Below are 11084 nucleotides of genomic sequence, written 5' to 3'. Positions count from 1 at the left end.
ATTATCAGCACCAGCGGCCCGGGGCGGTACAAGTCGTTCACACACATCAAACATGGTGACGCCGCGGTTGGCGGCGACAGGGTCTGGAGCACTAAATCTCCAGTCCTCACTCCTGAATATTTACTTCTGTCTCAGTAGGTTCTAGTCATCGCTCCCTCTTATTTACTTCCGCGATCGGCCGCATAGGTGTCCACACTGCTCCAAAGTATGACACAAAACCTATCCGATAAGTTACGCTCTACTTTCGAGATTGGCACGGCCCAACTTGGCTCCGTCACTGAAATCGCGCCGCTAGAACCGTTCTTGTGTGTGAACAGAAGCCCTCTCCGGTATGATTTTCGTGGCGGCGTAAAAGCTATCCGCTATAGCGAAATCTAAGGAAGTACACAACACGGCTTTGACGCTGGAAACTGTGATAACCTTTTGTTTCCTTACCTAAGCCTCACAATCGGATTAAGCTCTGTTTGCCAATAATCGACCTCCTTTGATGACCGGTGCATTGCTTTATCATCACTCGCCATAGTGCTGTGATGTCCACTCCTCGAAAAGGGATACTACTGTCATCTTTAGCATGACTCAAGAGAGTGGCTACTTTGCTGCCTCCAGCAGCCATTGATAACAATAGGAAAAAGTTAAGTTAAGTTCTTTGGCCACTATTTTTTTTTTTACGGCTCACTCAATTCCCACCCTCCCTGGGCCTTTCTGTCAGGGTGGTGGGGAATTTGTAAATAATAAAGAATAGCGGCTAAGATCGATTTGCGAAGGGTGCTTCACTGTCAGGTTTTCATCACACAATAATGGCTCCTATAATTATGGCATTTGCAGGTGACTTCCTGGAAATGCAATTTTGGTGTACATGTTGTCCTGGGCTCGGGCATTTAGACCCCTTTATTAAGCTCCACCGTGGGGTTTTTGTACGAACCGCCTAGCCCCATCGCCATTAACCTCCTCTTCAACAATATATAATAACCTCCTCTCCATATATGTGTTGGAAATATTTAGCCGTTTAATAACGGCTAAGTTTAGTTGTCTCTTTATATGTTTTGGAAGTATTAAGCCGTTAAATAACGGCTAAAAACGCATGACACTTATATAGTGGGAAATGGTTAGCCCTTAAATAACGGCTAAGTTTAGCTGTGTCCTTATATATATGGGAAATATTTAGCCGTTAACTAACGGCTAAAAATGCATGATACTTATATAGTGGGAAATGGTTAGCCGTTAAATAACGGCTAAGTTTAGCTGTATCCCTAGCTTATATGTGTTGGAAATATTTAGCCGTTAATTAATGGCTAAAAATGTATGACACTTATATAGTGGGTAATGGTTGGCCTTTAAATAATGGCTAAGTTTAGCTGTTTCTTTAAATGTATTTGAAGTATTTAGCCGTTAAATAACGGCTAAAACGCATGACACCTATATAGTGGGAAATGGTTAGCCGTTAAATAACGGCTAAGTTTAGCTGTCTCCTTACATATATGGGAAATATTTAGCCGTTATAATTAATGGCTAAATTCTTGGTTAGTCTAAATAATAAAATTTAGCCGTTATTTAATGGCTTAATTTTTCGTTTGTATATATACTTAATAAAAATTTAGCCGTTAAATATTTTTTCTTTAAATAATGGCTAAGTTTAGCTGTTTCTTTAAATGTATTTGAAGTATTTAGCCGTTAAATAACGGCTAAAACGCATGACACCTATATAGTGGGAAATGGTTAGCCGTTAAATAACGGCTAAGTTTAGCTGTCTCCTTACATATATGGGAAATATTTAGCCGTTATAATTAGTGGCTAAATTCTTGGTTAGTCTAAATAGTAAAATTTAGCCGTTATTTAATGGCTTAATTTTTCGTTTGTATATATACTTAATAAAAATTTAGCCGTTAATTAATGGCTAAATTTGTCTTTAATAATAATACAAAGTGACTTAACGGCTAATTTTTCGTTATGTCTGTAGACAAAAATTATTGCAAATTTAGCCATTGTCTAAACACCGCACTAACATCGGTAGGCGAAAACTAACAGCTATTTTCTCCAAGTTCTTTGGCCACATTGTCTCCATCGCTCGTTGGGAGATCAGCTATAACAACTCTAGCTCCATTTCGTATTAATCAGTTTGTGCTGTTGCTCTTCCTAATCCCGAAGCACCACCAGTAACAGGACAAATTATTCTCTATAGAGAAGCCATTATTGACTTTACCCTCCTCCAAAACTCCTCTCTCCACTCCCACCCGTCTTCCTTTTTTCCCCTCACCCCAGTTCTCTCGGGTCCACACTTGAATAAACGACATAAACGGCGTGCAAAACCAGTTGGTGCGCACTCCTACTAAACCTTTTTTCCCCTCCCTCCCTTGGTCATTAACCTGGCCTCTCGATCATTGTTTTCCAATGAAGAAGACCTTCCATAATTTGCTATGCACGGGCAATTTTGCATATGTTGAGCATCAGGCTTGTGTGTTTGCTTCGTTTATCTATCATGGACGACGCGTGCATTTGATGACAATTTTTCATTGTTTTCTTTCCATCTCCAAACCGCTTATGCCAACTTAATAAGTACATATTTTGCAAGCCAAACGACTTGCGAGAATCAAGAACTGGTTGCAGAAATTTCATTTTTAGAAGACGTTCTCACTGTTATCAAACTTATTGACAAGGTCCTTATTCCTTATTGGTTGAGGTCACACTAGAGACTTTACTATGGTAAAATGGTAAGTCTCGTAACGTCTTCTTTACCGTAGTAAAAATGACAGGTCCACTTAAGGGCCCAGTGACCTATCTTTCGCGTGATCTCGCGCGTTGCTAAGGACGTGCAATTTCACTTCCGGTCGATGGCGTCATTATTTTTAGCCAACGCCACGCGCAGCAAATCGTAAGTGCGCGAGCCCGGCAAATTTGAAAACATTTTGCAAAATTGCTACTTTCAAACAATGAAGCGTGTCACCCCGGGTTTGAAAATATGGAAAAGTAAACAAAAGGAAAAGAAAAACAAAACAAAAAGACAAAGCTGCAAAAAGACCAAAACAAAACGGAAACAACAAAAAAACAACATGAAAACATGACGGGCCGAAAGGTACTGAAGAGGAAAAGACATTGCTTGGAAATTTCTAAGGCGCGCTGGTCCATTCCGTCGAAAAAGGATTTTGCTTGCCAAGTTGAAATTAGTTTCAAGCAACCCACTCATGTCCAAACTATTGCCACGCAGACTGACTCAGTTTTACTTGCTCCTTCGTCCGAAGAAAGTGGTGTAAAACAAGACGGCGAACTCGCTCTTCATGCGGACAAATTACTTGACTTCTGTTACCAGCGCTGATGTGCAAGAAGCTACAAAATGTGGTAGCCTTGCCGAAAAGGTTAGTGAAAACGGAACAATTCATAAGGTAGAGAGTGTGTTTGCAAGCAAAAGTCACAAACTTGATGAGCTAACGAGTAAGAATCTCTCCATCAAGCCATCGTCGTTTTTGATTTCGACTTCTGAAGTTATGCGAGATGCTGTTTCAGAAAGCAAATGCAGTGGATGTGGAAAGTCGGGGCAGTTCGCTTTTAAGAAAGAAACGGAGCCACAGACAGGAATACTAAAGTTGGAATTTATTTGTTCTGAATGTAAGAAACTGTTCAGTGTATCCAGCAACAGCGAGACTATTCTTGCTCGTACGAAACCAAAGTGCTGTCTGACCAATTATGTCCTCCTCGCGTTCATCACCTGTGGACTGTACTATAAAGATTATGACCACTTGATGGGAACCCTAGGAATAAGCCACTTTAGCAAAAAGCAGTGGATCCGAGTAATTGAGTGGATTGCTCCGGAAGTACAAAAAATAGCCGATTGGAGTGTCCAGCAGTCGAGGAAGGCGATAAAAGCGCGCGGAGATCAAGACAAGCTCGAGGTGATGTTCGACGGCTTCTACTTGACCAGAGGCCACTACTCCAACAATTCTTCTGCCACCATGCATGACGCTAAGACCGGTAACATCATCGGCTATGCACATCGCACTAAACGAGGACAGGATGCCAACTGGGAGGGGACATCTGATGGCGCAGAGGGGAACATGCTTAATGCTTGACGTGATTCTTGCCGATTTGATCGAAAACGAGCGTATGACCATCAAGAAAGCGATAATTGATAAAGACGCCTCTTGCCATGAGATCATTCTTACAAGAAGCCCGGAGACAGAAATAGTGTTTTGTGGTAACCACACAGCAAAAACCTTCCATACGGACTTGGAACGAGTGAAGAAAACGCCTTGTCAGGTGAGTGTACAGCTTTGTATCTTGTCCCTAACCGCCTTTAATGTGCAGTTCCCAATTTAGTTCACTTTTATTTCTAAAGTCATTGATCACGAGACGGCAAAGTTTTTTTTCTAAAAGCGTACTTGCTAGCAAAAAAGAAATAAAATTTGCTTTTTCGGCGCTGTTTAACTTTATTTTATTTATGCGGACCGCAGAGGAAACGCAACTGTCAAAATGTTCAATAAAGAAATCTCGTGTTTGCTATCATTGCCATGTAAATTACCGGTAATGTCAGGAGCTGGTAATGTGCTTATTTTCTTTGGGCGTAATAATTTCATTTCATACTGCCGAATTTTTCTCCTAATCGAGTTTGGTTGCTTGTAAGATTTTTTCAATCTAAAACGATTTCAATTATAATCATTACATGTGTACCATTTGATATATCCACAGTGCAAAAGCCTTGGCCTACCCAAGTGCAAAAGAATGACAGATGCAATGATAACCAACGCTAAAAAGTGTCTGAAAAATCTAACAAAGTGCGAAGAGATTTACTCCTCAGAGGACCCCATGGGGGACTTTGGCAAAGCCATCCTAAATTATTATCAGCACTACACTGATGACCACACTTCAACATGGTGCAGATTTCACAAAAAGGTAGTAGTAATACACAAAAAATATTTTGGTGCTTGTTGCATCATTGCAAACATAAACATAAAACCAGGCAATTAAAAACTGTACAGTCAGAGCTTTTTGTGTCTTTATAATAACTTGTTTTAGTCACTGCCAACAGTAACTATTATTATTGGCAATAATAATTCTTTATTCTTAAAAAATTGTGGTTATGTAATTGTACAGGCAGATGAAGATGGAAAGCCCTACCACTGTAAACATTCATTTAGCTGCCCATCACAACTGAGGGAGTTTAAAGCACTTCTCGAAAAAATGGCCACCAGACCTGAGGAGTACATTACTCTTGATGGGAGAGTAACAAATAACATCCCAGAGGGATACCATGGGATTGCTTTAATGTACCGGAACAAGAGGATTGACCTGGGATCCGTACATTATAAATGCAAGACTAACATGTCAATACCTCACAAGGTGATCAACAATAATATGGTGATCTCATTAATGCATATAATAAAATGGTGTAATTAAAAAAATTAATTCACAATAATCATTCTCTTGAAACAAAATTGATCAATGATAATTTCAAGCATTATTGAAAAGACCTATGCTAGAGATTTCATTTGAAAAAAAAAATCACTACTTAAAACAATTTAACATTCGACATTTAAAGCTATAAACAAAGATAAAATATAATATCCAGCTAAGGCTGCTGTAATAGTTATTCATATATTATACATTGACAACACTTTTCTGTAGAACATTGGTCCAATCTGGGTACTTCTGCTTTTCCAACTCCTTCAAATTCCCATGCCAAAGAAGTCAGTTGAATGCATAATCAAGAGACAGGAACAATATGACAGAGAGATCAAGATGAGAAGCACACAAGATTACCAAAAGAAAAGGTTAATTTTTATAATGCTATTTTTAATTTATGAACTGCTAATTTTTGTAAAAATATTTTACAACTAATAATTAAGACAGGAAAAATACAAATACAAATGTATAACGATTGCTGCTAGGTAAAGTGCATTTTACTACAAGGAAACTTAAAGTTAAGAAATTGACATCTAAAATGTGAATGACTGTATTATTACCTATATTTTACCTCTGTGGTCAGTGAAAAGGCAACAAATTGTTCAAAAAAATTCATTCAAAACAATGAGTAGTGTTACAAAAGAGAATGGTTTATCCCATATTCTCTCTTAGAAATGAAAGGAAAAAAAAGAAGATGAAAAAACATGAAAAAGAGAAGGAATTTATGAAGTCACTGAAGGCAGTTTCGGTAACAACATCCTACTGTGGAACAGTTGGTTCTGAGTCAGAAGAAAGTGGTGACAGTGAAAATTCAGAAGACGAGTTATCTGAACCAGATAACTACATCTCCAATTTAACAGACAGCAGGGATGACGATGAATCAAGTGATGAAGTGACAGACAGCCCTTCCCCACTGTACTTTCTATATGATTGTGAAGGTACTGGGGGATCAGTCTATAAGGACCACATAGTGGAGATTGCTGCTGTTCTGCAGCCCCTGCCTGGCAATGTAGAAACCAACATCCCATCTACATTCCAGTCTCTCATCAACACCTCTAAGAGAATAGCAGCACCAGGTTAGAGTTCGAAAGTAATCAATAATGTGAAATAATGCTTTTTCCATTTTTTAATGTTTTTGTCTGATTGAAGATCAGTAAAAACAAGACTGAATAGCATTACATGCAATATATTTTGTTTTTCAGTTGTGAAAAAATGTGGAATAAAACAGACTGACCTTTTAAACCAACCAAAACTATCAGAAGTACTTCCAAGGTTTATATCATGGATCAAAAATCTGACAAATGAGATTTCCACATCAACAAAGAGAAAATACTTCCCAGGTACACAAAGTCATACTACTTAAATGAAATGACAGTCCATCTCTTGTATACAAAATTAAATCAAAATAGTCCATTCAAGATAAGAAAAAAGCACAAAGTCCAAAACCATGTAAAAATAATGTCATTTTATTAATATATCTTATAAATATTTATATGGCTGAGATCAGAATTCTGAAATATAAGAAGAAGAAGTGTTATAGAAATAGTGATGACAAGCTACTACAATAGTAAAATAGGAATGGGATTATTTCATGAACAGTCGTTTACATTACTGTTGTATTTCTTTTCAGTACTGATTGCGCATAATGGTTTTGTTTATGACTTTCCACTCCTGTTTGCTGAGGTGGACAGACGATATCCCCTGTTGAAAAATGATCTCTTCAAACACATCTGCTTTGGAGATTCATTAGTGAACCTGCGAACAGTAAGATTGAGAGATTTTAATTTTAATGCGAAGAAGAAAATGCAGAAAAAGTACCAAAAATGTATGGATTTTGGTAGTCATGCAGTGTACATGTATTGCTTCCTTTACTTTTACTTCTGTAATAATGGTATTACACTGCATTTACAACACTGAATTAACTTGGTTGCTAAAGCATTCTTTGTTTAAGTACATGTATTCATTTTTTGGACAGATATGTAGTTTTTCTATCTCAGAAGTACAAGTATATACCGGTAATCATGACACTCTTATGACAAACAAGTGGTTTTCTAAGAAGACAACTAATACTTGAGCAATTTTTTTATTTTCAACAGATGAGGAAACAAGGAAAACTAAACTTACAAAAACATCAAAAGCTTGGCATGCCAGCACTACATGCATTGTATTTTCCAAATGTAAATTTTCAAGGTAAACCTTGTGCACTGTAGGTTCAGAATTTGTTGGGGACATAAATGTGATAACTGCTTCTAGTTCAACTTGCAGTAAACAATAGCGGTAGCAAAACTCCAGTCTGAGTAGGGCAGAGTCTTATTGCATCACAATATTATGATGTTTCATGGAGCACTAAAAATTTTCCATTCATAACAAACTGGGCCAAGTGAACTTTTACAAAGACTGTTTACTAGCACCAGGGAAAAATGGCCAATAGCTGACCCACCGCCCCCAGTAATAACCCCAGAATAAGAAACAACTGTGGGACACATTTCGGCTTCAGTTCCCTCCTCATTTCTCAATTGGCATGAACAACTGGTAATGATTATAGGCTTCACTAAATCCAGAGATGCAAATATCCAAACTCTGTGTAAGCATGCATAATATTCTATTAATTTCATTTGACATGCATAATTTCATCTTTTTATTTCTAACATAAAACTCTTAAACTTTGTTATACTTTGAAGCCCACAGAGCATTGGCTGATGTGCAAGCAATGAGAGATGTATTGTTTTGCACAGACCTGAAGCATATAATTCCCTTCTACGAGCCTCTCCTGAGGACTGCGCAAGAGCAAAAGAAAAAATTTAAAGCCATGGTACAAACAAGAGAAAAGAGCAAGACCCTCCTCCTCAAATTAGGAAGTACTGTGTCCGGGGGCATGGCTCGCAAAGTTGCTAGCCAGGGATTCTCATTTGGAGATTTACAAAACCTAAGAATTAGATTTCAAGAGCAGGAGCAATTTGTCCACTTTCTTAGAGCTAAAGGCCTTTCTCTAGTGTGTTGTCGAAAGCTAGCTGGGTACTTTTATGGGCAGTAAGACACAGTCAGGGCTCAAAATAATAAATTACAGCTTGGCCATGGCTTATTTCTGATCGAAAGAAACATTGTTCACCTAACATTCAAAAAGTATTTTATGATGTATTCTTTCTCATGATCTTGCAGTTGGTAAAATGTGATGAAAAATGAATTCTCTTTTCCCTTTTTTTTTTATAAACCACTTTTGAGTGTTGTCCGAGAAAGCTGAAAAGTTTACACAGGACATGTCTATCCTATAAACAACAAACATAGTTGAAACTGCATTGGTCACCTCAAGTAATCAGGTTTCTGAGATTGAGTTAAAAACTAACACAAGGCTAGCTGTTTCAACAAAAAATTAAGTTCAAAATAAACAATCATGATCACACAAATTGTACAATTATTGAGATGAACAGATTTTTCAGTGAACATGCTTTGTTATGATTTGACTAGTACTTTGACGTTGTTGAGAAACAGGTTCAGCCAACTAACACAAGCAAATACATCAAAATAACCAACCACGAGTAAGTTGACAAATTGGCTAAGGGGTTAGATAAAGACTTGCCTTCTTTGGAAATACTAAAAAGAAAATACAAATCATTGTAAATATTAAATTCATGACACAATTTTCAACAATAACAAGCACATGTACATTATAGTTCAAAAGATACTGGGTCATTTACAAGTTTATCATGGTGAAGAACCATAGGTGGTAAAGGAGCCGGCAGCCAAAGCCATACATGTATTCTTACCTACGGTAAACATTTTAAAGTTGTGAGAGGAATAAAAGTCAAAATAGTGCATTTATTTACAAAGGAAAGCTGCCAACAGGATAAAATGTAGATACCGGTAATAATACACCGGTCCTAGAGGTTTTTCTTGAAAAGAATTCAAACAGCCGAGCGAGGAAAAGAAGGTGGTCTTCTTCGCCGCGTGAATCGTGAAAGTCTTTGTCGATCGTGCCTCTCGTCTCGCGGGAAGAAAAATTTCACGAAAAACCTCTGGAACCAGGATTCGCAACACAGAAGTTGTATATGTAAATGCAATGTATGCCAGGTTCATTATACTAAACGCACTGGTACAAAACGAAGCAAGACATGTTTGTAAATAATAAGAAATAAATGAACAGTTGAAAACATAAGCTTCCATGTACGAACAAAGGGGTCAAGCAACTTCCGAAAAATAAGCCAATTTATCAACTGCTCCAGTAATCCCCCAGTGATGAAGTAAATAGTGTGTTTACAGCTATCTTACGTTGAAACTACACCCAAAGGTCACCTACAGGCAAAATTGAAAGTTTTTTCCTCACCTTGTTTACACCGACAATCCTGCGACTCGCACCGTCGTACGGTCCGCCAGGGACCTCAAACAGTTTCCTCTATCATTTTATCTTCTCTCTCAGCCCATAAAAGAATCTTAAGTAAATCTTTTCCTTTTCACGAATACTTTTCGTCCATGGCGTAGTAATTTCATATATAAATAAACTTACAGAAGTCCTGAAAACCCACAACAAAACAACGCCGCGATCAACTATTCCACTGCTTGTCGGTTCGCACGCACAGCATATTGGGTAAGTATTATACCCATGCGTTAAGAAAGCCACTTCCGGTTTACAAAAAACTCTAAAATAATCGCGAGTTTTGGATCAGATTCTATTTTAAAGGTACCGCACGATTAAGACTGAAATTCCGCAAGAAACTATGCATTCACTTTCGGGAATTTTTCTCTTTGAAGCAAATCATGACCATTTCGGTACCTCAAATCTGGGTTAGAAATCTTGTTAAAAGGAAATACAACAAAAACGATGCATAGTTTACTGAGAAATTAATCAAAAGTAAAATATCCACGAAAAAAACATGGTTGAAATGATAAACTTCCAAGATTTTAGACATTTTCGTTTCTGGTCACGTGAGCGTGGGCGTGGTCCGATGACGTCATATTTATATTTGCATATCACCAGGAAGTACAGTGCTATAAAATGACCAATGCATGACGAAAGGAGTCCAAGCTACACCACCAAAATTTTTCCCTAGCAACGGCTTCAAAAGATAGGTCACTGGGCCCTTCAAAAAGGCATTTGAAACTTTCCAGGCGTTTTTTCTCGCGTGATCGGTAACGTGAGAGTGAAAAGTAAAACAAATGATGACATGCTATGAGAGCTGACTAAATTGAAATTACTGAACTGTAACTTCCTGAGCGTGACCCTCACAAGTGTACAAAGATGGTTCAATGTGAGAGAGTATTGTTTTCTGTTGTGAGCATTTTGCTTTTAATTCTGCTGCTCAGACGAGCAAGAAGAATGCGCTCCCTTATTACCTACCTTGGTTTCGACGAAGATGTTTTAGTGACAGGTTCATTGATTACCCATGGAAGACGTACTCTTGGAGAAAGAGCGGCATTACGAAGGCAAGCGTGGGTTTACCCTCGACCCCAAGAATGGTTTGAAGAAATGTACAGAAAAAGACACCTTGAAGCACTGTGGAAAAAGCAATCACCGATGTTTTAAAGCTATTCTGTTATGTGACCCTTTTTGAAACTACTTTCCTCAAAAATCATGTCAACAAAACAAACAAAGTTTAGATAGACTAGAGACAACCCACCTATTTTTTTGGGTAACCTGCAGATGGTTATCGGTGATAGCCTGAATTTCATCCGATTACTTCGAGTCGTTATTAGTGAGA

The 11084-nt window shown here is 38.0% G+C and overlaps 1 long non-coding RNA gene across 1 annotated transcript; it reads right to left on the bottom strand.

Annotated features, from left to right (window-relative positions):
• Positions 1-6836: 6836 nt before the first annotated feature.
• LOC140943488 (uncharacterized) lies at positions 6837-9946 on the bottom strand. Its single transcript, XR_012166608.1, has 2 exons — positions 9713-9946; positions 6837-7146 (listed from the first exon to the last, which is right to left on the bottom strand). It is a non-coding gene; the product is annotated as an uncharacterized lncRNA (long non-coding RNA).
• Between the last annotated feature and the right edge of the window lie 1138 nt (positions 9947-11084).

Source organism: Porites lutea, chromosome 7 (genome assembly GCF_958299795.1).
Source record: "Porites lutea chromosome 7, jaPorLute2.1, whole genome shotgun sequence".
In the NCBI taxonomy this organism is placed as follows: Eukaryota; Metazoa; Cnidaria; class Anthozoa; order Scleractinia; family Poritidae; genus Porites; species Porites lutea.
This window is presented reverse-complemented; position numbering and strand designations above follow the sequence as displayed.